The sequence below is a fragment of the Budorcas taxicolor genome, chromosome 6 (assembly GCF_023091745.1).
Source record: "Budorcas taxicolor isolate Tak-1 chromosome 6, Takin1.1, whole genome shotgun sequence".
Lineage (NCBI taxonomy): Eukaryota > Metazoa > Chordata > Mammalia > Artiodactyla > Bovidae > Budorcas > Budorcas taxicolor.
In genome coordinates this window covers 113,953,101-113,981,000 of record NC_068915.1, presented here as the reverse complement: position 1 = coordinate 113,981,000, position 27,900 = coordinate 113,953,101, and the positions used below count along the sequence as shown (strand labels likewise).

The 27,900-nt window shown below is 49.1% G+C and overlaps 1 protein-coding gene across 1 annotated transcript in view; it reads left to right on the top strand.

The window, feature by feature from the left end:
- The first annotated feature begins 234 nt into the window (after positions 1-234).
- AFAP1 (actin filament associated protein 1) overlaps positions 235-27,900 on the top strand; it is a 145,426-nt gene continuing 117,760 nt past the window's right edge. Inside the window, exon 1 of the mRNA XM_052641645.1 lies at positions 235-336. The gene's annotated coding sequence lies outside the window, so the exon portion shown is untranslated. The remainder of the gene's footprint in view (positions 337-27,900) is intronic.

Below are 27,900 nucleotides of genomic sequence, written 5' to 3'. Positions count from 1 at the left end.
CGCAGGCCCCGCCCATCGCGGCCAGCTCCCTCCCTATTGGTCGGGGGGCGGGCCCCGAACGCCGGGGAGCCGCCGGGGGCGGGGCGTCGTGGCGCGGGCGGGGCGAGTGCGCCTGCGTGGAGCCAGAACCGGGTCGCAGCCCCTCGGCGGCCGCTGCTGCTGAAGAGCCGGAGCGCTAGCCCGAGCGGGGACCGGCTGAGGCGGCTGCGAGGCGGCTCCGCCCCGGGGCTCCATTGTTGCGGCGGCGGCGGCGGCTCTGCCGGCTGCTCGGCTCCGCCTGGCTCGGCCAGGGCGGCCTCCGACTGGGGGCGATCGCTGCCCCAGAGGCGGCCTGAGGTGAGGCGGCGGGCGGCGGGGCCGGGCCGGGCGGGGGGCCCCCCGGGCGGACACGGGCTCCGGGGCTGGGAGAGCGTCTCACGGCCGGGCGGCGGTCCCGGGCGGCCGAGGGGATCCTCGGGAGTCAGGGGTCCCAGAGCCGGGCGGGGTCCAGGGCGGGGCAGGGGTCTCTAACCGGGCGGGGGCCCCGGGACCGGAATGGGGTCCCAGAGCCGGACAGGGGTCCGCAGGGCCAGATTGGGGTCCCAGAGCCGGACGGGGCTCCCCAGGGCCGGACTGGAGCCTCAGAACCGGGCGGGGGTCCGCAGGGCCGGCCTGGGGTCCCAGAGCCGGCTTGGGGTCCCGGGGCCGGACGGGGGCCCAGTTGGGCAGGGGTCTCGAGTCGGGCGTGGGTCCCAGGGCCGGACGGGGCTCTCGGGGCAGGACTGAGGTCCCAGGCGACAGGGGTCTCCGAAAAGGCGGGGATCCCAGGGCCGGATTGGGGTCCTGGGCCGGGCGGGGGTCTCGGGGCCGGACTGGGGTCCCAGGCGGCAGGGGTCTCCGAGAAGGCAGGGATCCCGGGAGCCGGACGGGGGTCCCCTCCTGGGTGTGGCACATCCGAGCGGGGCGCCGCGGGGTCGCTTGCCCGAGGTGTGGGCCGCCGCCCTGAGCGCCAAGTGGGGACGGGGACGCGGAGCGGGACCGACCGCCGCGCGTCCGGGCGCCGGGCATTGTTTCGGCCTCGGGGTGGCTCCGAGGGCTCTCCGCGCCCGCTGGGACTCCGCGGGGATCGGCCGGTGATGCCCCCCGCGCGGGGTCCCGGTCATCCTGAGGGCGGGGACACTGCCTCGGTCCCCGCTCCCTCCCTAGGGTGGCTGGCTCGCGCAGTGTGTCGCCCGAAGGCAGCTCTGGGTGGGCCCTCGCACGAGGGGATCCCGGACATCCTGGGAGTGGGAGACTGTCTTTGTCCCCCCCAGCCGCCGCCGCCCTTACCTCCACCGGGTGACTGGCTCGCGGTGTCTCACTGAGGGTAACTGATCGTAGGGATTCTGGTCACTCCGAGAGTGAGGGGCTCTGAGTGTTGGTGGGTCACTGAGGGTGGCTCCGCGTGGACCCGTGCGCGCAGTGTCTTGGCCACCCTGCGAGTTGGGTGGCTGTGCCCCGTCCCTACCCCTCCTTCCCCGAGCCCCGCGGCTTGTGGGGGTGTGATCGGCCCGGGTACACGCTCCCCTTTTCCCACAACAGTGCGGGCGCGCGCGTGTGTCTTAGGTGGGGTTCCATGTATCGACGGGTGTTCCTGCGCGGGGAGCGGCGCCGGCCGGGCTGTAACGGGTTTGTACGTGGGGGAGAAGCCGCTCTTTTATTTATTGTCTCCTTTGCCGTGTGAACAGAAGTGGCTGCACTGGCCCCGGAACCCGCCCTCTCCCAGGCCCGGTCCCCGGGGAGCGCGGGGCTGTCACTGCGCCGCCGAGGGACCGCGCGTCGGGGCTGCGGCTGGCGTTTCCTGCTGGGGCGCGAGACTCGGCCGGGCGGGCGGGAGCCGGCTCTGATTGGAGGGAGCCTGGTCCCTCTGCCCGGCGCTTCTTGATTTCTTCCGTTAGGATTGGGAAGAAGAAAAAAAAAAAAAAACGTCTGGAAAGCCAGATTTAACTTTGCAGCTCTCAGCGCTGGAGAGTGGAAGAAAACTTTCCCAAGAATTTGGCGGGCTGGAGAGTGGGTTTGAAGGAGGGGAATCCACACCCGCGGAATGAGGGCAAGGCAGTTACAGTTAGAGGTCAGGTTTAGGCAAGGAACAGAGGGGGTGAGGCTGTGGGTCATTCATCTACCCTTGTGTGAAAACACCTATTATGTTCCAGGAGAACTGATTCTTTTCCCCTGGGGAATGCTGTGTCTAACAGGTCAGTCTTTTTCCTTTTCAAGAGCATCCTGGTCTAAGACAGAAAACTGCTGTAGGCACAAGTAAAGGTAATATCCAAACGGAAATTCTTCGTGAAGGGACAGGGTATACATAACAGCAATGCAAGATGGAAGTGTGGCCATAGCTGCAGCTGTCACTGTTCCGAAGTCCAGCCCGCTGGCCTTTCACTCTGCCTTGCCCCTGCTCACTCTTCCGCCTGCCCCATGCACCCAGCTCCGGGGCTTCCAGCTTTGCTTGCCCATTCTTACAGTATCAGTTTAGGCGACCCCTTCTTTCTGAAGGCTCCCCTGACATCTTCTCGTCCTGCCCTCTGAGAGCCGTGGTCTTCAAGGACAGGGTGGTTTGCTGCAGTACCCAGAGAGAATGAGGTCTGTCCGAAGGAGAGGCCCCTTTTCCCCACCCTGGATCCAAGTCTTTCCCGTGATTTAAAATCTGCAGTTCCTCAGCTCTCCTAAGACCTTTCAGAGGCACAGTTGCTATCACTGTGTTTGTTGCAGTGTGGAGTACTTAACTCGAATCTATTTGGTCTGAGTCTGGCTCTGGAATGAAGCTGCTGTTTGTTCCTGCAAAACCACTAGGCTTCAGTTTCCTCACCCTCGAGGGTTTTAAACTAGGTAAGAACTTTGTCAGCCCTAAACCTTTAATTCTTTCAACTGAATACAGCAGAGGAAAGTTGTCTCAGTGGCAGTGGCATAGATAATGGAGATCCTTTAAAATGTAGGTTCTAAAGGGAAAGTTTTGTTTCTTTCCACAAAGTTTAGTTGTGGGTGTATTCTTTGTCTCAGAGTTGAAAGACACTGTCGGTGATGGAAGCTTTGGCAACTGCTTGATACTGTCTTGCATATTCTTCATAATTGCATTTTACTTGCAACATCTGTGCTCTGTCAAATTGGTTTGAAGTTTTCCTTAATGAAGTTGTTGGGTTCAGAACTCTTGGCAGGAGTATGTTGCTGATCTATTGAGTGTCATACAAAGTTGGCCAACTGCAGGCTTTTTTTATGCCCCAGTCTCTAACAGAGATTTTATTTTTTAAATTTTATTTTTATTTCCTGTTGGGGTATAGCTGATTTAACAATGCTGTGGTAGTTTTAGGTGAACATTGAAGGGACTCAGCCATACATACACATGTATCCATTCTGCCCCAAACCCCTCTCCCATCCAGGCACATAACACTGAGCAGGGTTCCATGTGCTGTATAGGTCCTTGTCGGTTATCCATTTTAAATATAGCAGTGTGTACATGACCTTCCCAAAGTCCCTAGCTATCCCTTCCCCCCAGCAACCATAAGTTCATTTTCTTAGTCTGTGAGTCTCTTTCTAATGGAGATTTTAATTTGGAGAGTATGGAACGAGTGAACGTGGGGAGTACCTTGAGTGGGTGTTTGTGGCTTTGTATAATGGATTAAAACATAGTTTAAAATTATTAGTTGCAAAGTTGCATCATGTTAAATGACCTGTAAAGCTTCAATTCTAAAGAATATAGTAATTAGTCCTTAAAAATATTAATCTCCCTTCCAATTTATGTTTGGCAAGATGGGAATTTGATGTGCTTGATTCTTTTAGAGCCACATGTCTGTTGTTGAAAGGATAAACAGTTTTCTTTGCTATTATTTGGGTGATTACAGGAATACAACATAGATGATAGCTGTTTGGTCAAAGAGTGATGCCACCAAATTATATTTTCATGTTAAGTAGCATTTTTTGTCTTTATTTTGATTTGCAGCCTTTAATTAATCTAGCATATTAAAAAGTGCATTGTTTTATATATGTATGCACTCCACATGGTTTGTTTTGTTCCCTGGTGGCTCAGATGGTAAAGAATTTGTCTGCAATAAGGGAGACCCGAGTTTGATCCTTGGGTCGGGAAGATCCCCTGGAGAAGGGAATGGCTACTCTCTGTATATCCTTGCCTGGAGAATCTCACGGACAGAGGAGCCTGGCAGGCTACAGTGCATGGGGTCACAAAGATTCGGACGCGACTGAGCAGCTAAGCACACACAAGTTTTGGGAGCAGTTTGCAGAAATGCAGATGGGTTTTCTTTGCGGTTTTCTTAGATTGTCTTAATGTTTTCACTGAAAACTAGTTGCTACTTGTTCTGCAGGCAGGGCTGGTTTTTATATGGATTAAATGAAGAGGGAGCTTTCAGAGAAGAGGTTGCCTGGGGATGGAGGAGGTAGCGTTTGAGCTGTGCTTTTGGCTGTCATTCGTCCTGTTCTTCACTGGAAGAGGGTTGACCAGCTCTTCCCTGGGGGCCTAATTAGAGAGCTGACTTAACCTCACCTTAAAGAACTGATGGTACTCCCTCCTTTTTTAGTTTATGATATTTTCTAAATCATCTTGTTTAAGCATTCTTTTTTTTAGAGCTAGAAGTTCAGAGAGAAATTTTTTTATTAAGCTATATAACTCTAAGTCTTGGCTGTTACCCATTCCCCATGCCTGCCCCCCCGCCACCCCACCCCCCCCCCGCCGCCTGCATCCCACATCAGCTACCAAATGGATTTTTCGTCTTTGTTTTCCGTTTTAAAGATCTTATCATATATGTGGCTATTATTACAGGCTACATCAAAACCCTTTTGAACGTTGACAGGATGTCATATGAATAATATATTCAAGATAACTTACTCCAGAACTTTTGCACAGGAAGCTTGGCCCCAGGAAGGCTTTTGTTAAGGTCAATTACTTCCTTGAACTTTAGTTTCCCTCCCTAGCTGAAGAGATTGTCCTGAGGATAAAATGAAATCCTGTGTGTAACAGAATTTTGTAAGGTGTAAAATATGTTGCCAAGGATTAAAAGATAATGCTTCATTAAGAATGTAATGAGTCTGTTTTTTTTTTTTTTTAACTCCAATGTTTAATATACAGATGGTCCATAACTTGAAGGGTATCAGGCAACTTCATGTAGGACTGTTTTCTGTCTTTAATTGGCTAGTGTTGTTTGATATCTTAGCCTTTTGAGGGAACATCCAATTCAAGTTTCGGAGATGTTACTCTTTTTACAGTAAGGCTATGGAAGGCGCAGACTGTAGCCCTTAACGGCCTCTGTCTTACGTCCCTCTCGTGTTCATGGTCCTGTGAGCCTTCCTTTCGTGAAGCCTGATGGCTGGCATTCCTGTTCCTAAGGGACCTGTCTTGAGGTTGGGAAAGGCGGGAGGCGTTGCCAGGTCAGATCAACAAGAGTGCCAGTGGGTTCGTGTCTAAATGCCCCAGAAAGCAGCCGTGGGAGCCTGGCCTCAGCCCCCTGGCGTCCTCAGGCCTTCTCACCTCATGGTGCCTTGGAGACCGCAGGGTCTCCCACCCACCAGGCGAGGCTGCCTTTCCCTTCCTCTCCCAGCTCTGAGTATCTCTGATGCGCCAGGCACTGGCAGGAGGCAAATACAAGGGCTGATGAAATACAGCAGTGGTCCACGAAGACTGCAGGCCCAGGTGATAAGTGACGCTGGCACACAGGCTGACAGACGTGCGCCTGGATCACCTGTGATGCGGGCAGGCGGCCTGTGCAGACCGGAAGGTGGGACCCAGGGCCTCGTCGGAGAAGAGCTGGAGGCTTGCTGTGTAGCGGGAGAGGCAGACCTGGGTGCGACTCAGTGTAGGCAGTAGGTGCTGCCAGGGGCCTGCCGGAGAGTCTGGGGGCCAGGGTGCACACTGCTGCTGCTGCTGCTAAGTCACTTCAGTCGTGTCCGACTCTGTGCGACCCCATAGATGGTGCCCACCGGGCTCCAGGATTCTCCAGGCAAGAACACTGGAGTGGATTGCCATTTCCTTCTCCAATGCATGAAAGTGAAAAGTGAAAGTGAAGTCGCTCAGTCATGTCTGACTCTTCGTGACCCCATGGACTGCAGCCTACCAGGCTCCTCCATCCATGGGACTTTCCAGGCAAGAGCACTGGAGTGGGGTGCCACTGCCTTCTCCCAGGGCTCACACAGTCCCACATTTATTCTTCTCTATGGTGTTTAGAGTTCATTAGGTAAGACAGGCAATGGAAGGTTTACAAGTTAAAGAAAAGGCAGTGACTTACCCAAAGCCTGGACCTGAGGTAGACATTCTGGACAGTTTCTAATTCCCCGAGTCTGCATGTATCAGAACAAGCCTGTGACCTCTGTTGTTTTGGATGGAGTATGACCATTCCTTTGGTTTTTTTTTTTTTTTTGGCTGTATGGCATGTAGGATTTAAGTTCCCCAACCAGGGATCAAACTTGTGCCCCTTGCAGGGGAAGTGTGGAGTCTTACCCGCTGGACCACCAGGGAAGCCCCCATCCCTATCTTTTGATTTAAGGAAGTCAGTTGGCTCTTGCTGAATGTCGAGAATGTGGCAGACACTGCCGGGTGTTTTCACATGTATGGCTGTATGGCTTTCCTCTGCTGCTGTAACAAATTGCCCCAAACTGAGTGGCTTAAAACAACACAGAGTTATTTTCCTACAGTAAATTAGAGGTCTAACTTGGCTCTCATCAGGCAAAAAACAAGGTGTCCTCAAGGCTGTGTTCCTTACTGGAGAATCTGACAGACAGTTGCTTGCAAGCTCATTCACATTGTCCATCAAATATAGTTGCTGCCACCTGTCGGCCTGAGGCCCCTGTTTCCTTGCTGGCTGCCAGCTTGGAGGCTGCCCCCAGCTCCTAGGGGCGTCCCTCTGGGACCCTGTCTGAGGTCTGTAGCAAAGTGCTTTTTGCCAGGTAATGTGACATACTCACAGGGCCCAGGGATTAGCACGTGGTCATCTTGGGGAGTCATTATTCTGCCTCCCACAATTACCCAATCCATTTATGACAACATCCAGTGACACTGTTATTATTGCCCTCAGTTCACAAATAAATAAAAGGCATCTGTGTTTTAAGCAAGTTGTTAGGACCATCAAGATTCTGCTTAAATGACAAGACAGTTCATCTGACTCACCCTTGAGCGGATGGTGGGCTTTATAGCAGCAGGTCAGTGAGAAAGCAGCAGAGTGAATTTGTGTTGTGGAGTATTTAAATGGATGGGCTGCTCTGATTATAGAAGTTTTGCCAAGAAGTCATTAAAGTAATTCCTCTGTTGGAAAAAACAGCCACATGGGGGATTTGGGATGTGAAGGACTTTTCCTCTTTGGGTGAAGAGTGCACAATTCCATGTCCGGTTCTCCAGTGGAAACAGCTGAGTCGGCCCAATGGGGATTCACGTTCCTGAACTTCAGAGCATCTGTTTCAGGACTGAAGCAAACCCAGGAAACAGAGTTCATACTTTGATTGATGGTTTGAAGTGAGGTACGTCTTGTGGTCAAGGAAGCAGTGGGTGATGGTCACGAGCGTTTAGGACCAAGCATGACCTCATGGAGTCCCAGAGTCAGACCCGACTTAGGGTTGAACAGCAACAACGTGATCTTGTTTGTTCATGCCGTTGTTCAGTCGCAAAGTCGTGTCTGATTCTTTGTGACCTCATGGACTAGCATGCCAGGCTCTCTGTCCTTCACTATCTCCTGGAATTTGATCATGTAAGTGTTTTTAATAGTTTTTCATTACATATATATTTTTCCTTCTATAAGAAATCAGAATCTAGAATCCTAAGGCTTTTTTTAAACTCAGCCTTCAGGAATTTACCGACTGCCTGATACCCTGTGCAGAAATGTTGTGTGTCTTTGTCTGTGTGTATGTTTACTAGGGGGAGGATTTATAGCTCTCTGTTCTTTTTTGAAGGCCTTGGATTCCAGAAAGTTTAAGAACACACTGCTTAATCTGATATTCTTGCTGGTCAAGTATCAGATTTTGTTTAAAAATGAAATACCCCATTTTAAACAGAGTTACACAGACGCATAGTTTTAAGAGTCAAAAGTTCTACAGGACTTAGAACAAAAACCCAGCAGTCACCTACCCCACCCTTCTCCACCCTGATTCCCGTCCCCGAGGCCTCCCTCTTTCAATGTTTTAGCTGTTTCTTCCAGATTTTGTGTGAGACTTCCTGCTTAGGAAGAAGACAATTGGGGTCACCTATTCCTTCCTCCTACCACCCACATCTTTTTCCTCTGTCCTCTCAGTATAATTACGTTGAAGGTTTTGGTTAAATATTCAGCAATACCTGTTATGATTATGGAGACATTATTCACAGCTGAGATATATCGTCTGTTTTGCTTACAGTTCCCTTCTTTTGTAGATTTTCCCTTTTTTTCTAGAGTTGAGACTTGCCCTGCTTTGTTCTGCTTAGTTTTCTGTGCTGACAACTAAGCCCCTCAAAGTGTAAATCTCCCCTGTGTAGGTCCACACACAGCAAGGAATATTCCACTCTGTCCTTTATTAGGATAGTTTTTTCTCAACCTCTCACCCACCTGGTGGTGGTTTAGTCACTTAGTTGTGTCGGACTCTGCGACCCTTTGGGCTGTAGCCCTCCAGGCTCCTCTGTCTATGAGATTTCCCTGGCAAGAATATTGGAGTGGGTTGCCAGTATCCGCCTCTGGGGGATCTTCCTGACCCAGGGATCGAACCTGCATCATCTCTGTCGCCTGAACTGCAGACAGATTCTGCTAAGCAATACCCAGGTTCAGGGAGGCCCTGATTTTCTCTAAACTGGTTGCTTCCCAGGCCTGCTGCACATTCCCTGTTGCCCTGAGAATTTCTTTCACCTCTTTACCAGAGAAGATGCCACCTTTTTAAAAGTTTTCTCTCTTGTTTTGGTTGAGCATGTTCAGCAGCAGCTTTCTAAGAAGTGATTTTTTTGGAAAGCTTCTAAGGAGATGGCCACCCACTCCAATACTCTTGCCTGGAGAATCCCGTGGACCGAGGAGCTTGGCGGGTTTCAGCCCATGGGGTCGTGGAGCCAGACAGGACCGAGCAACTGACACACGTAATGGTGGGACGTTTTACTCTCACGTCTGATGGACAGTTTGGCTGAGTGTAGAATCCTGGGTTAGAAATCATTTTCCTGCAGAGTTGGGAAGATGCTGTTCAGTTGACTTTCAACGTCCAGGTGGCAGTTGATGTGCCCAGAGCCTTTCCTTTGATTGTGACTTGTGTCTTCCTCTGTGTGAATTCCACAGGGCCGTGCCGAGACGTGGACTTTGTGTTGTCCAGTGTGCTGGGAACCAGGTGGACCTCTTCCGTCTGTGGACCCCTGTCCTCTAGCCTGAATCTCCTTCAGGACTTCTGTTTCCCCGTTCCTTTGTCTTTTTGTTTTCCCACTGGGGAGATTTCCCCAACTTCTCCAAAGCCTTCTTTGAATTTTGTGTTGCCATGATTATTTCAATTTCAAGAGCTCCTTCAAAGTCCCTGAAAATATTAAAAAATAAAAATAAAAATACCGCCTTTCCTTGTTTCAAGGATGGTGGTCAGAGGTTTTATTACACCCTGCATCCTGGAGGAAAGGTTTAGCTTTTCATGGCTTTTCAGCTTGATTGTCTAATGAAACCCAAAGGATCTGAGAGTAGTTTCATCACACTGCCGTAGTTTGAAGAGAGATGTTTCCGTTTGGCCCATTGTTTATTGGATAATATGGAGAAAAGACTTAGCTTTTGGTCCTTGGTGGTATTAGATTTTTTTTTTTTTTTTTTTTTTTGCCACACTCTGAGTCATATGGGATCTTACTTCCCCACCAGGGATCGAACTTACAACTCCTTCAGTGGAATGCAAAATCCTAACCATTGGACCACCATGGAAGTCCCTAGAAGATGGCTTTTGTATGTCTTCAGATACCTCTGTTGAAAACATTTCTTTTCCACCAATGCCCAGGCTGTAGCTGACACTGCCATCTGCTTTGTGCACTTAAGCTTGTCCACTCTGTATCCTGTGAGGAGCTGCCATCAGTGGGTTCAGAGTTTGGAATCCTGTTTCTTTCTTTTTTTTTTTTTTTAATTTTTATTTTTACTTTATTTTACTTTACAGTACTGTATTGGTTTTGCCATACATTGACATGAATCCAGCACGGGTGTACATGCGTTCCCAAACATGAACCCCCCTCCCACCTCCCTCCCCATAACATCTCTCTGGGTCATCACCATGCACCAGCCCCAAGCATGCTGTATCCTGCATCGGACATAGACTGGCGATTCAATTCTTACATGATAGTATACATGTTACAATGCCATTCTCCCAAATCATCCCACCCTCTCCCTCTCCCTCAGAGTCCAAAAGTCCGTTATACACATCTGTGTCTTTTTTGCTGTCTTGCATACAAGGTTGTCATTGCCATCTTTCTAAATTCCATATATATGTGTTAGTATACTGTATTGGTGTTTTTCTTTCTGGCTTACTTCACTCTGTATAATCAGCTCCAGTTTCATCCATCTCATCAGAACTGATTCAAATGTATTCTTTTTAACAGCTGAGTAATACTCCATTGTGTATATGTACCACAGCTTTCTTATCCATTCATCTGCTGATGGACATCTAGGTTGTTTCCATGTCCTGGCTATTATAAACAGTGCTGCGATGAACATTGGGGTACATGTGTCTCTTTCAATTCTGGTTTCCTCGGTGTGTATGCCCAGCAGTGGTTTTCTAAGGAATCTCCACACTGTTCTCCATAGTGGCTGTACTAGTTTGCATTCCCACCAACAGTGTAGGAGGGTTCCCTTTTCTCTACACCCTCTCCAGCATTTATTGCTTGCAGATTTTTGGATCGCAGACATTCTGACTGGTACCTCATTGTGGTTTTGATTTGCATTTCTCTAATAATGAGTGATGTTGAGCATCCTTTCATGTGTTTGTTAGCCATCCGTATGTCTTCTTTGGAGAAATGTCTATTTAGTTCTTTGGCCCATTTTTTGATTGGGTCGTTCATTTTTCTGGAATTGAGCTGCATACGTTGCTTGTATATTTTTGAGATTAGTTGTTTGTCAGTTGCTTCATTTGCTATTATTTTCTCCCATTCAGAAGGCTGTCTTTTCACCTTGCTTATAGTTTCCTTTGTTGTGCAGAAGCTTTTAATTTTAATTAGATCCCATTTGTTTATTTTTGCTTTTATTTCCAGAATTCTGGGAGGTGGATCATAGAGGATCCTGCTGTGATTTATGTCAGAGAGTGTTTTGCCTATATTCTCCTCTAGGAGTTTTATAGTTTCTGGTCTTACATTTAGATCTTTAATCCATTTTGAGTTTATTTTTGTGTATGGTGTTAGAAAGTGATCTAGTTTCATTCTTTTACAAGTGGCTGACCAGTTTTCCCAGCACCACTTGTTAAAGAGATTGTCTTTACTCCATTGTATATTCTTGCCTCCTTTGTCAAAGATAAGGTGTCCATATGTGTGTGGATTTATCTCTGGGCTTTCTATTTTGTTCCATTGATCTATATTTCTGTCTTTGTGCCAGTACCATACTGTCTTGATGACTGTGGCTTTGTAGTAGAGCCTGAAGTCAGGCAAGTTGATTCCTCCAGTTCCATTCTTCTTTCTCAAGATTGCTTTGGCTATTCGAGGTTTTTTGTATTTCCATACAAATCTTGAAATTATTTGTTCTAGTTCTGTGAAAAATATGGCTGGTAGCTTGATAGGGATTGCATTGAATTTGTAAATTGCTTTGGGTAGTATACTCATTTTCACTATATTGATCCTTCCGATCCATGAACATGGTATATTTCTCCATCTATCAGTGTCCTCTTTGATTTCTTTCATCAGTGTTTTATAATTTTCTATATATAGGTCTTTAGTTTCTTTAGGTAGATATATTCCTAAGTATTTTATTCTTTTCATTGCAATGGTGAATGGAATTGTTTCCTTAATTTCTTTTTCTACTTTCTCATTATTGGTGTATAAGAATGCAAGGGATTTCTGTGTGTTGATTTTATATCCTGCAACTTTACTATATTCATTGATTAGCTCTAGTAATTTTCTGGTGGAGTCTTCAGGGTTTTCTATGTAGAGGATCATGTCATCTGCAAAGAGTGAGAGTTTTACTTCTTTTCCAATTTGGTGGAATCCTGTTTCCTTTTACTTGACCCTAGTGCTCAAGGCATATGCAGTCTCTGCGGGCAGTGGCATTGAGGAGCCTCCTTTTTTGGGTTGTATTAATACTTTACTTATAAGTTTATCAAGAAAAGGAATAAGAAGTAGTAATAATGGCAGATTCTTGCTTTGGACATTAAATTACGGTGTGACAGATGAGGGATTTTTTGTTTTTTTCTTTTGGCCATGCTCTTTGGTTTGTGGGATCTTATTTCCCCAGCAGCAGTGAAAGCTCAGAGTCCTAACCACTAAGCAGCCAGGGAATTCCCAAACAAGGGGAATTTTTAGCCATGGTAGGTAGACTTCCCTGGTGGCTCAGACGGTAAAGCATCTGCCAATGACTCAGGAGACCCGGGTTCAATCCCTGGGTCGGGAAGATCTCCTGGAGAAGAAAATGGCAACTCACTCCAGTATTCTTGCCTGGACTATCCCATGGATGGAGGAGCCTGGTAGGCTACAGTCCATGGGATCACAAAGAGTTGGACACAACTGAGTGACTTCACTTTCATGTAGAGTTAGGTTTGGGGTTGTCATCTATTGTGGACCTTTCTGTCAGGAAGTTATAGAAGTGACTTCTTGGGAACAGGACAGGGTGCCTTCTAGGGGACGTTTGATGAACAGCTTTGTGGTGGATGCCCAAGAGAAAGACTACATCTGAAAGTCGTTTTGGAGCCCTACTTTTTGAATGACTTTTGAAACCCATAAAGGATTTGCCTAAACATTTGCAGCATGTGATTCTGAATTAATTTAACCATGAGAGGCAGGAGCAGTTCTTGGGGGCATGGGGCATGTTGCTTTCTTTTAAAATCCTGTCTTCCCAATGAATACAGATTTGTGTGTTGGGCGGTTGTAAATGACTTGAGTTTTTTTTCTCCAGATGGGTTAATCATTTGAGTTTTCCTGCGCTTAAAGTGTGACCCACTGTCTTAGTTTGTTCAGGTTGCCATAACAGAACACGTAGGCTGGGGGCTTTCTGAACAAGAGGAATTTCCTTCTCAGCATCTGGAGGCTTGGAGTCTGAGCTCAAGGTGCAGGCAGATTCTGTGTCCAGTGAGGACCCGCGTCCTGGCTTGCAGACAGCATCTCTGGCTGTGTCCGCATATGCTGGAGGGACACGGGCGCTGACTGGGGTCTCTTTTCTAAGGGAACTAATCCCCTCCAGGGATACTCCACTCTCATGACCTAATCACCTCCCAGAGGCCCCACTCCTCTAATGCTGAGACATTGGGAGCTAGGTTTCAACATATCAAGTCTGTTGGACCCTCTGAGAAGCTCAGACATGCTGTGTCTTCGTGATGTGTGCTAAGTCGCTTCAGTCATGTCCGACTCTTTGCGACCCCATGGACTGTGGCCCTCCAGGCTCCTCTGTCCATGGGATTCTCCAGGCAGGAATACTGGAGTGGGTTGCCATGCCCTCCTCCAGGGGATCCTCCCGACCCAGGGATCAAACCCCACTCTCCTGCAGCTCCTGCATTGCACATGGGTTCTTTACCGCTGGGCCACCGGGGAAGCACAAGTCTTCATAGTGAGCGAGACTAAGTGGTCCAGAAAGGCCAACACTGCCGTTTGGAGTCTGAGACACCACCTCCATCACGGCTGGCACTGTGTACTGAGAGCTTACTATGTCTGAGGCACAGGGCCAGACACTTTCCACCTGTATCTCTTTTAACCTTTTCAGCAGCTCTTGGGGAGGTAATGTCCTCCTTCTGCAGTTGACAAAATGAGACGAAGACTTACAGAGGCTAGAGTTAACTGTACTGTAGTGTACGTTTAAAAGTTGCTGAGAGAGTAGATCGTAAGCATTCCCATCACAAGAAAAAAAAATTGTAACTGCGCGAGGTGATTGATGCTCAGGAGACTTACTGTGGTCCTTTCGCAGTGCACGCACGTGTCAAGTAGTTAGGTTGTCAGCCTGAAATAGCAGTGCTGGTAGTTACTTCGAGGTAAAACAATGAGGTGAAGAGACAGAGAGGAACTCTGAAGGTCACGAAGGAGGTGGGATTCCAACGCCAACGCCAGAGCCGTGATGAGCGTGCAGCCTGGCCTCTTCGTTTGTTACGACGTTCTGGTGGCCCACACCCAGGTGACCGGTGTGCCCAAGAGCTGTTCTCAGGCAGCCCCTCAGGACACAGCAGTGGGCAGAGCCAGCCCCGACGGGCAGCCCAGTCGCTGTTGCCGCTGTCGACCCACCCGGCCCGTCTTCGGTGTCTGTGCCCCCGCCTCCCTTCCCTCCCCCATTCAGTGGCTCAGAGGGTCTGTGTGCAGGGGTCCCCACCCCGGCGGCTCCCGCAGCCACACACATCGGGAGGGGCCGTGTACAGAGATTGACTGTAGAGGTGAGACAGATGCCGTTAGGGAGGGCCGCACAAGATGCTGGGGTTTCGGAAAGTGGGTGAATGGACCACCGTGGGGTGGTCCTGTGGGGGACCTTGCAGGGGGCATTGGCTTTCCACAGCGGAACTAAAGATTCCAGCCACCCCATCTCACGCGGATGTCTTTTCCTGGAATCTCTGTTTCTTAGTGCAGAAAAAGGCATCGTCTTTGCACCACTTATTTCTGTGAGTCCAGTTTCGGACGTTCAGCAGGTTGGAGGCACCTGGGCTGGACAGAGGAGTCTGCATCTCCCACCTGTTGGGACAGCTGGCGGGTGTGGTGCAAAGGTGTGTCCACGTGGCCTGGGTCCAGTCCTCCAGCTGCACAAAGACGGCCGCCACTGGGGCCCAGAGACAGTTCCCTGGAAGAGACAAGGCACAGAATAGTCAGCGTGTCCCCGGGACGACAGAGGGTGGACAGATGGCCTCCTGGACAGAAGGGCTGCTGTGACTGACTCCCACGCTGCCTGCTGTCTGGACTGAGCCATCCTCTGTACCACAGTGGAAGGCGCTTCCAAGGTCCCTGACGTCCTGGCGGTCTGTCCGCATCGCCTGAGCCTCAGGGAGGGCGGCCAGGTGTGACGGCCACACCGCAGGTCCCCAGACTGACTCTGAAGAGGATTTCAGAGTTAATCAAGTCTACTGGGAATACAAGCATAGGGTGGTGCAGAAAAACCACTTTTGTATCACGGCTCACATAGCATGAGTTAGAAGCGCCTCGTACCCAGGTGAAAAATGGAAACAAATCCTGTCTTTGGGTTGCACTGGATACCACTGCGACTTGTGTGAATAAAAGGTTTCAGGTGTGGGGACCACCAGCCTGCTGTTGGGGCATCTTGTGTTTCCCCCTGTGGGGGAAGGTGGGCCAGGAGGAGGGGCCCCACCCTTGCTGAGCACCCAGTACTCGCCAGCTGTCTTACAGAAGTGTCGCCTATAATATAATTTTAGAGGTAAGTATTTTTGATGAAGATGAAGATGGAGGCATAGAGATGTTAAAGTTGCTCAAGGTCACATAATTACAAGTGGAGAAAATGAAATGCTTGATGAACTCAGGGGTTTGACCTCAAAAGCCCTTGATCTTTCCCAGACATTTGGTTACTTCCCTGGATAGCAAGGTCGTGACTCAAAGCTCAAGAAAGTGAGGTTTTGTGGAAAGAGGGCCCTGGGGGCATGAGGTCTCTCTGGACTTGGAATCTGCCACACTGGGCTTCTAAATTAGGGACTGACCATCTGGAGCGAAGCGCCTGGTTTAAGACTTTCTTTGCGGAAGTAGACGGAGACCAACCACATGAAAGAGGCAATGGCTATTTATTCAGAGCTGGCTTATAGCAAAGGGGTTGGCCTCCATCACTTGCGCTTGGCAGAGGCTCAGCGGAGGGGGCGAGGTTCCTAGTGGAGAAAAGGGGGCTCAGGGTGCCTGATGGAACTGGGGCGCTGCAGGGTCTCTAGAGGAGTGTCCAGGTGACTGTTCAGGGGGCAGGTAGGTTGGTCCTGAGTTGGAAGCAGGACAAAGATTAGGAAGGCCGTTAGATATTGGTCTGGTCCTGGCTGACTGTCATGGGGGTTGCTGTCTGGCTTCCTGGGTTGTCACTGGAGACCACAGTCTGTCCTCCTGAAGGTCTGACTCACAGCAGGCTGGCTGTCTGGGCTGGCAGCTGCAGGCTGAGGGTCAGAGCTCTGCTTTTGCACGGTCTGGCCATTGTCTTGTATACTGCCTTTCATCTTTCTCTTCTTGTTAGAAATATTAAGAAATTAGAGGACTTCCCCAGTCGTCCAGTGGTTAAGATCTGCCTGCCAAAGCAGGGGACACAGGTTCAATCCCTGGCCCAAGAAGACCCCACATGCTGCAGAGCAGGTAAGCCCATGGGCCGTGACTGCTGAGCCTGTGCTCAGTGAAACCGAAGCAGAGAACAGCTAAGTTGCTTGCTCAAGCTCTTGGCGTTATTTCTGAGAGAGATAGCACCCTGCTAGTTTCAGGAAGTGTTTATTGAGTATGTCCTCTGTAAGGGGTGCTGTCCTGAAATTGCATTTAGGGATGGAGTACAGGGCAAGAGTCCTGAGTTTGATCCCTGGATCGGGATGATCCCTGGAGGAGGGCATGGCAACCTACTCCAGTATTCTTGCCTGGAGAATGCCATGGACAGAGGAGCCTGGCGGGCTGCAGTCCACGGGGTCACCAAGGGTTGGACGCGACAGAGCAGCTGACACTTTCACACAGGGGAGACAGTCCACAGCCACCTGACCTGCTCGTGGAAGGAGGGAGGGGTCCTGTGGGGAGCAGAGGGAGCGAGTCTCTGGACAAAGCACGCAACTCTGATGTTCCTGCAGCCTGGTCCGAGGCCCAGTTCTTGCAGAGACGCTTCCCAGAGACTTGATTTTGATTTTGGCTTATCTGAGACTGAAAGTGAGAGTCGCTCAGTCGTGTCCGACTCTTTGCGACCCCGTGGACTGTGCAGTCCATGTAATTCTCCAGGCCAGAATTCTGGAATGGGTAGCCTTTCCCTTCTCCAGGGGATCTTCCCAACCCAGGGATCGAATCCAGGTCTCCCGCATTGCAGCTGGGTTCTTTACCAGCTGAGCCACCAGGGAAGCCCAAGAAACCTGAGCCTGAGTGGCCTTTAGTGTAAGCCAGCCTGAGTCCCGGCCTTGAAGGTTAGAGCTGCTGCCCCTCTAGCTGGCCCGCCGTCACCCCCTGACTCCTGTGGGGGGCGTCACAGGGACTGGAGTGCTGTGCCTGCAAGCGGCTCAGTGGGCATCTCGTAGCGCATGGATTTGATGGTGGTGGTGAAGGATCAGACTTTCACGCTCTTTCCCACCTCGACGGTTTTCCCGTGTCTTGGGTTTTGCTGCAAGGCCACAGGGCAGGGTCTGGCACTTTGCTGGGTGACACGTGTGTTGCGTGCTCAGTTGCTCAGCCGCGTCCGACTCTGCGACCCCGTGGACTGCAGCCCGCCAGCCTCCTCTGTCCACGGGGTTCTCCAGGGAAGAATACTGGAGTGGGCTGCCATTTCCTCCTCCAGGGGATCTTCCGGACCAGGGGTTGAACCTGGGTCCCCCTTATTGCAGGTCGATTCTTTACTGCTGAGCCACCAGGGGAGCCCGGTTGCGTGCGTGCAGGCAGAGAGCTTTGTACAGTGTGGCAGGAGGCAGTGCCGCGTGCCGTGGGGTCATTGGTTGTAAACATTCCTGCGACAGTGGCATCAGCCTGACAGAGCGGCGGGGCCTTCTGCTCTGTGCTTCCCCTGCTCTCTGGGAAGTTTTGTTTGGGTGTCTCCTGTATAGAAGGCGCGGCTTCAGCTTTTGTTACCAGGTAGTTACAGCAGCTGGTGCCTCCTCTGTGGGTCACTTTGTGTGCTTCGGTTTCTTTAAGGCAATTGTAACTCTCCTGCCCAAATCACCTGCCTGATTCAAGGCGTTCTGATTTCTTAGCCCCTCGGGAGGTGTGTTCTCAGTGGGGGGGAAGTACTCCTGTCTGTTTGCTGGTCTCTAGTGACAGTCCAGGTCGACAGGGTCTGTAATGTGTTGTCTGAAACCCCTGCCCACCCTCTGCCTCCCCTTCCTTCTCCTCCTCCTCCCTGCTTTCTTTTCTTTCTTTTTTAAAATATTTCTTATTAAAAATTGAGCAAGTATTTTGGTTTCCTTTATTTGCTCTTCTTTGCTAATTGCATGTTGAGTGAGCCTGAGGAAATGAGCAAGATTTTACTTCCCTTCAATGATGATAACAGCTACTCTTAACTGAGTGCCGGGCATTGAGAAGTGGCTTTTAATCCTCACACTCAGCCAGCTGGGATAGATGGTGCTCATCCCCAGTTAATTGGGAGGGGGATTAGCTCAGAAAGCTTGAGGCACCCTCCCAAAGTCACACAGCCAGGAAGTGGCAAAGCGGAATCAAACACAGGTTGTCTGTGTCGACAGATAGTCTGATTCCAAAATGGGCTTATAACTCCTGGAGGCTATAGAGCTGAACTTAGATCAGAATGGCCCTGACGTAGCTGCCTTTATGTATCTTTATTATTGACAGATATTTACTTAGAGTAAACTTCCTTGCCTTCAATAAATATGGAGTATTTGAAAGCGTATATTTCAGTCTTGCATTTTACACTTTAGGTTTGCTGTTGATATACATATTTATTATTCAGTCACAGGGCTTTTTAGTGATGACCTTTTCCCCGACATCTGCTAAGTCACTTCAGTCATGTCCAACTCTGAGCAATCCTATGGACTGTAGCCCACCAGGGTCCTTTGTCCATGGGATTCTCTAGGCAAGAATCCTGGAGTGGGTTGCCATTTCCTCCTCCAAGGGGTATTCCAGACCCAGAGATCAAACCCACATCTCATATCTCCTGCATTGGCAGGCAAGCTCTTTACCTCTAGCGTAGCACCACCTGCGAAGACCAGTGGGAAATGAATTCCTAATTAATAGACACACATGCTCATTGTTTTAATTGTTACACATTTTTAGCTGTTGCTTAGGCTTTGCTTGTGATACTCATGTCAACAGGATCTGCTGTCATAGGTAGAAATCAGAATATTAAGGAAAGAATACTTACGGTTTCCAAACTTTCAAACTGGACATTGTTCAGTATATAATTAGAATTAAAGCTTTACAAAACAGTACGTACTGTAATATAGATGATGAATCAGCATGATCTTTAATTTCATTAAACATGGAGCTGGTTGCCTGGAGCAATTAGACATCCACAGGCCAGAAAAAAAAAAAAAAATGAGCTTTGATCTTAGCCTCACGCCTTATACAAACATTAGCTCAAAATGGACCACAGACTTAAACGTAAAATGTAAAACTATTAAACTCTGAGGAAAAAAGAAACAAAACAAAATCTTTAAGGTCTGTGCTTGGTCGCTCAGTCGTGTCCGACTCCCTGTGACTCCATGGACTGTAGCCCACTAGGCTTCTCTGTCCATGGGATTTCCCAGGCAGTAATCCTGAAGGAAATCAGCCCTGAATATTTGCTGGAAAGAGCTGAAGCTCCAATACATTAGTCACCTGATGTGAAGAACTGACTCCTTGGAAAAGACACTGATGCTGGGAAAGATTGAAGGCAGAAGAAGGGGATGACAGAGGATGAGATGGTTGGATGGCATCACCGACTTGATGGACATGTGTTTGAGCAAGCTCCGGGAGACAGTGAAGGACAGGGAAGCCTGGCGTGCTGCAGTCCATGGGGTTGAAAAGAGCTGGACATGACTGAGTGACTGAACTGAACTGAATATTGGAGTGGGTTGCCATTTTCTCCTCCCGGGGATCTTGCCAGCCCAAGGATCGAACCCAAGTTTCCTGCGTCTCCTGCATTGGCAGGTGGGTTCTCTACCACTGTGCCACCTGGGAAGCCCTGTAAGGTTTAGGGCTAAGCAAAACATTCTTATCTGGACTTGACCCTGAAAGCACAACCCAGAAAAGGAAAACCTGATACATTGGACTTCATCAGGATTGAAACTTTTGCTCTGCTGAAGATTTTACCAGTGGGAAAAGAGAAGGGTATGGGGAGAGAAAAGGTTAAGAGTGGGAACTGAGAGGTACACACTACTCTTAGATTAAAAAAAGTTACAAGATAAGCTACAAGGATATATTGTATAGCACAGAGAATACAGCCAGTATTTTGTGATAGCTTTAAACAGAGCATAATTATAAAACATTGAATCACTATGTTGTATATCTGAAAACTAATTTAATACTGTAAGTCAAGTATCCTTTAATAAAAATAAACCAGTTAATCAAACATGTCATCTTCCTGTGTAGAGGGAAAAACAAAAGACTGTGTTAAGAGATTGAAAAGACAAGCTACAGACCAGGAGAAAATATTTACAAACCACGTATGTGATAAAGGACTAGTATTTAGAATATATATATTAAAAAAAGAACTCTCAAAGTTCAGCAGGAACATAAACAAGCTAAATAGAAAATAAGTAAAAGACGTGAAGAGACATTTCATTAAAGGGGATGCATGGATGAGAAGGAAGCACCTGAAAATACCTTGAATATCATTAACCATCGGGGAAAGGCTGGTTAAGACTGCAGTGAGGTGTTACTGCACACCTCCAGGAATTGGCTAAAATAAAAAATTGTGACCCCACCAAATGCTGGTGAGGATTCAGGAAAACTGAGTCATCCATGGCTGATAGGAACGTAAGGTAGTGTAACCAGTCTGGAGAACAGTTGGGCAGTTTCTTTAAAAAAAAAAAAAGGCAAAAAGCACATGTCAGATAGGGAGTTTGGATGGACAGGTACACAGTGCTATATGTAACATGGATAACCAACAGGGACCTACTATATAATACAGGGAGCTCTGCTCAGTATTGTGTAACAACATAAATGGAAAAATAATTGGAGAAAGAAATTGGAAATGAGTAGACACATGTATGTGTAAGTGAATCGCTGTACTGTGTACCTGAAACCAACACAGCATTGTTAACCAACTATCCTCTAATACTGAAAAAAACACTAAAAACTAAACGTGTAACTACCACAGGACTCAGCACGTACACTTTGGGGCCAGTTTATCCAGAGAGACGAGGACTTAGGTTCACACAAAAACCTGAGCGTGAATGTTCACGGCAACTTCGTTCATAATACCCAGAAACTGGAGACAACCCAGGTGTTTTCAGGGGCTGAGTAGGTTTAAGGGATATGGTACATCCAATCCCATGGAACATAACTCTGCAGTGAAAAGAAATGAATTAATATATTCAACAACCTGTGTGAATCTCCAGAGAATTATTTTTTGCTCAGTTGCTAAGTCGTGTCTGACTCTTTGCGACCCCATGGACGGTAGCACACCAGGCTCCTCTGTCCTCCACTGTCTTCTGGAGTTTGCTCCAACTCATGTCCATTCAGTCGGTAAGGCTATCCAACTATCTCATCCTCTGCCACCCGCTTCTTTTGCCTTCAGTCTTTCCCAGCATCGGGGTCTGTCCCGTGAGTCAGCTCTTCACATCAGGTGGCCAAAGTATTGGAGCTTCAGCTTTAGCAACAGTCCTTCCAGTGAATATTTAGGGTTGATTTCCTTTAGGATTGACTGGTTTGATCTTGCTGTCCAGAGAATTATACTGAGTGAAAAAGAAAGTCAACTCCCAAAGTTTGCACAGTGTATGAGTCCATTTATATAGCATTCTTGAAATTACAGAATTGTATAAATGGTGAGCAAATTAGTGGGCTAGAGGTTAAAAGGGGGGAGGGGGCGGCAGGGAGGGGAGTGATTATAAAAGGGTGATGTGAGGAATCTTGTGGTGCTGGAAGTGGCCTGTATTTTGACTGTTTTCATGCCTGCATCCTGGTGTGAGATTGTACTATGGTTTTGTAAGATGTTACCACTGGGAGAAATTAGGTAAAGAATATATGGAATTAGAGACTTCCCTGGTGGCTCAGATGGTAAACAATCTGCCTGCAATGCAGGAGACCTAGGTTTGATTCCCTGGAGTAGGGAATGGCAACTCATTCCAGTATTCTTGCCGGGAGATTTCCATGGACAGAGGAGCCTGGCAGGCTACAGTCCACGGGGTTGCAAAAGTCAGACACAACTTAGCAACTAACACTTTATACGAGATTAGGGATTTCCCTATTGGTCCAGTGGTTAAGACTCTGTATTCCCAGTGCAGGGGGCCTGGGTTCGATCCCTGACTGGGGAGCTAGATCCCACAGGCCACAGCTCAGATCTCATGGGCCACAACTAGGACCCGATGCAGCCAAATAAATATTTTTTAAAGATCGTCTGGGATTATATATGTCTGTTTAACTGAATCGCTTTGCTGTACACATGAAACTGACACATGAATATTATGAGTCAACCGTGCTCCAATATAAAATAAAGATTAGAAAAGAGTGTATGGGATTTCTTCTTTCTTATAATTGCATGTAAGGCTACAGTTATTTCAAAGTAAGAAAGTTTAATAAAAATATGCTGGTTGCTAAGCATTCAGTTGATTATGTTATTTGCTGGAGAACTCTTCTAGAGGAATTTAAGACCTTCTGGCTTTTCGAGAATATTTATGGTTCTTCTGAGATTTTGCATGCCCATTATAGAGAAGTCAAACAATGCAGAAAAGTGCACATGTGAATGTTTTTTTTAAAAAAAAACTCACCCTAATCCCATCCTCCGAAGATCACCTTCGACTTGAAGGTGGAAGTCGCTCAGTCGTGTCCGACTCTTTAGGACCCCTGGACCATACAGTCCATAGAATTCTCCAGACAGTATACTAAAGTGGATAGCTGTTCCCTTCTCCAGGGGATCTTCCCAACTCCGGAATTGAACCCAGGTCTCCCACACTGCAGGTGGATTCTTTACCAGCTGAGCCACAAGGGAAGCCCAAGAATTCTGGAGTGGGTAGCCTATCCCTTCTCCAGGGTATCTTTCCAACCCACTGCCATGACAGTCTTCAGGAGGAAACACTACAAGTATTTCCTTCACCACACATTCAGTTTGCTTTCCTTCTGAAGACTGCCGTGGCAGTGCATACCCTCATTTTGATGTCAGGAAGCCAAAGATCAGAGAATTTGGGTGACTTGATCACGGGCGCACACTGAGTTAAGGGCAGAGTTGGCTTCTCAGTGTTAAGATCCTTCCTAATACCATGCCTGCGCCAGCCCTGCCCTTTCTTCTCCTTGTCCCTTGGAGCAGCGGTTCTCCAAGAGTGGTGGTCCTCCAGCCAGCACACCTCTGTCACTTGGGAGCTTGTTACAAATGCAAATTATCATGCCCCCACCTCTGGAATCAGCGTTTTTCTTTTTTTGCCTTGCTGTGCGGCCTGTGGGATCTTAGTCCCCCGATGAGGGATCGAAGCTGCAGCCCCTGCACTGGAAGCTTGGCGTCTTAACCACTAGACCACCAGGGCAGTCCCTTGAAATCAGAATTTTTGTTTTGCTGAGGCCTCTGAATGGTTCTGAGGGTACTCTGCAGGACTGAAGGTGCTTTGCTTTGACAGTGGTGTTTGAACAGCAGATTGGTGTGCATTGAAAAACAGACGTGTGAATGGCCTCTCACCACGGCTTCTGCTGCCCCTTCACCACACTCCCTTCTGCTGTGATTCACGCATGTCTGGCCATTTGTCTCCCCCATTCAGTTCTGAGCTCCCTGCTGTGTGAGCTCCCGGGCTCTGCAGGGCTCTCCAGCTCCTATGTCCAGGCACTCAGAGTCACTGACTAAATTAAAGAGCTGGTGAACTTGACATTGGGTTGATCGCTCAGTTTCTGTCCCAGCCCCTGGTGTCTGGATGGTCGCTTCTGCTGAGTTCACTCCTTGCTTTTCTTCCCTCGCTCCCTTCCACAGTTTCAGGGGTCTAGTCTGCTGTGTGCTGGACTTTGCAAATGAAAAATAATCGAGTGGGTTGCTATATTTAAAATGGATAACCAACAAGGACCTACTGTACACCACACGGAACTCTGCTCAGTGTTACGTGGCAGCCTGGGTGGGCAGGGAATCTGGGAGAGAATGGATATGTATGCATATATGGCTGAGTCCCTTCGCTGTTCACCTGAAACTGTCACATCATTTGTTTCTTAATTGGCTTACACCCCACCACAAGATTAAAAAAAAAGGTTGAATGTTAAAAAATGACCATGTCCCTTAACTGGAGTTGCTTCTGCAGCTCAAGTCCAACCTCTTCCCCCTCTCTCTTCCAGACCCAACTCCCCTGCCCGGTTTGTTTTTTCTGAGTTAATGCATCCTTACTCATTCGTCGCTCAGACTAGACCCCTCTGTGGTTCTTACTCTCCTTTCACCTCTGGGTCTAATTAGACCTCATTGTATGTTTCTTGCATGTGTATTTTTTTCTCGCTCTAGTCTCGCCGTTTGGGCTCTGGGCTAGAACCTCGTGTTGCATTTGAATCATTGTAATAAACATTGAATACTTTCTGTACTTCATTTTCCACATCGCCCCTAGGATGATCTTTCCAAAACACAAATGAATTCTGTTCGCCTGTGCAACCAGCTCAGCAAGGGTGCACGTTTTGTTAGAAATGTTATTCCCTATCTTTGGGCATCCCAAGGACTCTACGGAGACACACCTGCTCATCTGTAAGACCAGGGGAGGATCCTGGGAGGGACCATGTGGGATGCTGGCAGCGCTGCTGATGCTAGCTAGCGTCAGGAGGCCTCTCATCGCGGTTCTGGATACTCGCTGGATGTCGCTGGAGAAGCTCCTCCTCCATGTCTGTGCATTTTGGTTTCATTCTCCCAAGAGAGGGGTGTGATGAAACGTCCTGGCTGATCACACACAAGGCTGCAGGGAGGAGCAGATGAGATGCGTGGAGGCAAAGCTCTGCAGTCTGTTAAGGCGTTTACATGCTGTGGGGGTGACATGGTGTAAACAGGGTTTCTGGAATAATTTAAAGCCCGGTCGTAGGTCTGCCTTAGGGCACCAGCGGGTCCTTGTGTGTGGTGGTACCTGTGACACGGGGCACCCCCCACCGCCACCCAGCACAGCACTAGGGTCTCTTTATCGCGGAGTTACAGCTACCCGAGGATGCCCCTCCCCCACCCACAGCCTGGAAAGGAGGCTCTTTCCTGCCTATATTTGTTGGCACCAGCTCAGCGCCTTAGGGACCGAAGGCGCAGGGAGAGCCGTGGAGAAGAGAGCTCACCGCCCACTCGCCAGTCCGCCTGCGGCCCACAGTGGGCGTGGGGGAAGGACCGGGGGAACCGGGCGGGCAGTCACTTCATGGGAACTTGCCAAAGCCTTTCTCAACCCATCTGCTCACAGAAGTGACCCGCGTGAAAAGTAAAAGATCTGCTGGAGACAGATGGACTGGATTAGTCCGGTACGTTTATGGCTTTTGTGGCCTCAGAACAGCCCGTGACAGAGCTGCCAGGATCGGATAGCTTTCTGGGGAGTGCTGGGTCAGCCAAGGGGCTGGAGAGGGCGGGGTGGGGGGGTGTCCACGCCCTGCCGCTCTGGCCTGGCCCTGGTCCCTGGAAAACGACGCCTAGGAGGGGTCTCTCAAGTCCATTTCTTAACCTCCTTAGGCTGTGGTGACTTTGTCTGCAACAGCCACCCACAGCAAAGGGCTCCTCTGAGGACTGGACGAGGCAGCGTGGTGACACGTGGACGTGGGGAAGGGCTGGAGCTGGGGGCAGTGAGGAGCATTAGGCACGTGGAAGGCGCGCCAGGTGTTTGAGGGACTGATGAATGACTGAGTGCATGGATGATAACCCCTCCGCTCTTGGGTCAGGACTCAGAGCACGTGCGTCCTGCTGACCCTGGCCACTAAGTAGCCTGGTTGCTTAGTTCTCTGCTTTCACTTGTGACGGCTTAAGAATGGGCAAAGTCCTTTGGTTATTTTTCTGGTTGGTGGCAGAAATTCCTTTTTATCACTCCTAGGCTCTGGAGGTGACACCTGCCTTTTCATACTTGACCCTCTCGTTCAGCTGGTGGCCACCCTGAGACCAGAGAGGACAATGGACCTCCCTAAGGTGATGCTGCTTATTGGCCCCGGGGCCAGGACTAGGGCTTAGACATCCCCGATAGCTCAGCTGATGCTGGGGAATATTGAGTGCAGGAGGAGAAGGGGACAACGGAGGATGAGATGGTTGGATGGTATCACCGACTCGATGGACGTGAGTATGAGCAAGCTCTGGGAGTTGATGATGGACAGGGAGGCCTGGCGTGCTGCAGTCCGTGGGGTCACAGAGTTGGATATGACTGAGCGACTGAACTGAACTGATAGCTCAGTTGGTAAAGAATCTGCCTGCAATGCAGGAGATTCTTGGGTTGGGAAGATCTGCTGGAGAAGGGATAGGCTATCTACTCCAGTATTCTTGGGCTTCCCTTGTGGCTCAGCTGGTAAAGGAAGACCTAGGTTTGATCCCTGGGTTGGGAAGATCCCCTGGAGAAGGGAAAGGCTACCCACTCCAGTATTCTGGCCTGGAGAAGTCCATGGACTATATAGTCCCTGGGGTTGCAAAGAGTTGGACACGACTGAGCGACTTTCACTCACTAGGACTGGAGTCCTCAGTTCCTTGAGCCCCAGTGGCTCTCTTTTCTATATTGTGTGAGTTTTCTGTTTCCATCCTTGACAGTGCGATAAATCTAAGATGCCCTGTGCTCTTTAGAGGGGAGGGTGCACTTCCGGGATGGAGAATGGCCCAGACTTGAATTTTTCTTTCATGCAGCTTTCTCGTGGCTCAGAGTGGATCCCTGGCTACTGATGGGGAATGTAAAGGAAGTTGTTTTGTGTGTAAACTTTCACCAGAGTCTTTCTCCACCTGGGAGTTTATTTGGTTTGGACTGGAATAAACCTCTGGCATTGGTTTCTTTATTCCAGAGGCACAGAGAACTGGAGACTCTTTTCTAGGGCACTGAGCCAGACTTGCCTCACTCTGCCTCGCTTCCCTGTGCCTAGAGTTTCAGTGAGTGTTGGTGAACTGGTGGAAGTGTGCGAGGGCTGGGCTGTGGGTTGCACCCCTTCTCCTCCACTGGAGGATGTGTGTTCTCTGCACACCTGCTGGAATAGAATCCCGGGGAATGGAGCTTTGGCATCTAGAGGCCCTACAAGAGGCCAGGTGATTATGGTAGACGGTGAGGTTGAGCGCCAGCGTCCGAGGTGAGGGGAGTCCCAGGTAACGCGAGTGCCTTCTGCTTTCAGCAGCGTAGAAGGGTTTGCGGTGCTGTTGGGGTGACTAAGAACATTGTGCAAATAGATGTGGAAATTACATAAATGCTGCTTCCTGATGGCTCAGATGGCTCAGAATCCTCTTGCAGTGCGGAGACCCAGGTTTCATCCCCAGGTTGGGAAGATCCCATGGAGAAAGAAATGGCTGCCCACTCCAATATTTTTGACTGGAGAATCCCATGGATGGAGGAGCCTGGCGGGCTATAGCCCATGGGATCACAAAGAGACGGACATGGCTGAGCAACTAACACTTTCACTGTTTTCACTGTTCACATCCTGTTAGTATTTCCCGTGAGTATGTCCGTCAGCCCCTCAGTTTATGCTGGGGGTCATCTACCGATTCTTCTTTCTATTCGTGGAATAATGTGATGACAGCTGGTTATGCAGAGCCAGAGCAAGTCTAGTCTGATTGGCTTCGAAGGACTTGGGGTGTCTAGAGCCGTGTGGGTATTCGTTGCCCTCCTGTCTGCTCTAGCTCTGTGCCCAGCAGCTGATAAACGTTACCTCTGAGCAAGGCCTGTAGAGTCAGGCTGCCTGGCTCTTGCTGATGAGCCATGAGATTTGGGGAAAGTTGTAAGACTTGTCTACAGCTCACTTCCAGACAGGAGCCACTGTCATCTGACAGGAGGGTTTGAGGTTCAAGTGCAAACACAGATATAAAGCGAGCAGTTTAGCGCCTCTGCCAGCACGCAGCAAGTGTTTAGGAACTTTGCCAGCAACTAATCGCATCATGGAGTTTTTCTTTCTTATTAGTTTTTTTTTTTGTAATCATT